Source organism: Triticum dicoccoides, unplaced genomic scaffold (genome assembly GCF_002162155.2).
Source record: "Triticum dicoccoides isolate Atlit2015 ecotype Zavitan unplaced genomic scaffold, WEW_v2.0 scaffold50674, whole genome shotgun sequence".
Taxonomy (NCBI): domain Eukaryota; kingdom Viridiplantae; phylum Streptophyta; class Magnoliopsida; order Poales; family Poaceae; genus Triticum; species Triticum dicoccoides.
In genome coordinates, this window is record NW_021277792.1 from 3,005 (window position 1) to 3,715 (window position 711).

General features: G+C 51.5%; 1 long non-coding RNA gene across 4 annotated transcripts in view; it reads right to left on the reverse strand.

The window, feature by feature from the left end:
- The window catches only part of LOC119346785, a 3,703-nt gene extending 2,998 nt beyond the window's left edge, over positions 1-705 (reverse strand). For 2 of the 4 annotated variants that reach the window (XR_005167935.1, XR_005167932.1), the window contains exons 1-2: positions 377-705; positions 114-189 (exon numbers count right to left, since the gene is read on the reverse strand). This is a non-coding gene — a long non-coding RNA (uncharacterized LOC119346785). Of the gene's footprint in view, positions 1-113 lie in introns of all 4 variants that reach the window. The other 2 variants (XR_005167934.1, XR_005167931.1) reach the window with 1 other exon arrangement.
- Positions 706-711: the final 6 nt, after the last annotated feature.

Here is a 711-nt window from a genome sequence, read left to right on the forward strand (position 1 = left end):
GTAGAACAGTTATCTTTCTACAACCATCCTTTCTATCTTCCAATAGAATGAGAAAACATTTTGAATTAAATTAACAATGATCTTGAAGCAAAATGCATGAAGTTGGTGTCAACCTGATGCATGTTACAGATACTGGATCCTCTCTTGTTTGGTATTCCCTCACAGCCTTACTGAACTTTCATCAAACACCTTGCAGGCATAGATAAAAGAGAATTTGCACATGTAAATAAATGAGCTGAAGAGAAAGGGCAGGAGGCAAGGGGGAAAGCTAGGTGTGGCATCTTCTGCTTTTCCATGGCCGCCTGCACCTCGGGGTTGGTAGCTGCCCTCTGACAGAGAGAGGGAGAGATGTAGAGGGATAGAGAGAGGGACTCACCAACGCGCGGAGCTTGGCAGCCAAAGCGGAAGGGAAGCCGGCTCCAATGACCTCCTCCGCCTTCTATGCTAGTCACCACCACTCCCTGCCGCGCGAGATGCAGGAGAGCGCACACCAAGAGAAAAAAGAACAACACTGAAACGGAAAGGGATCTGAGACAGGATGGAGACCTGGAGGTGGACGTTCCTGTGCAGCACCGCCGCTAGCTGTGGCGGCTTCCCTCGCCACCTGCTCATCCAGAGAGAGATGGAGCCGGGTTGAGCTGCTCCTTCCCCTTGTCCCGGCTGCTGCACTGCTAGGTGCGGAGAGAGAGAGAGGAGGAGCAGCAACAAGGA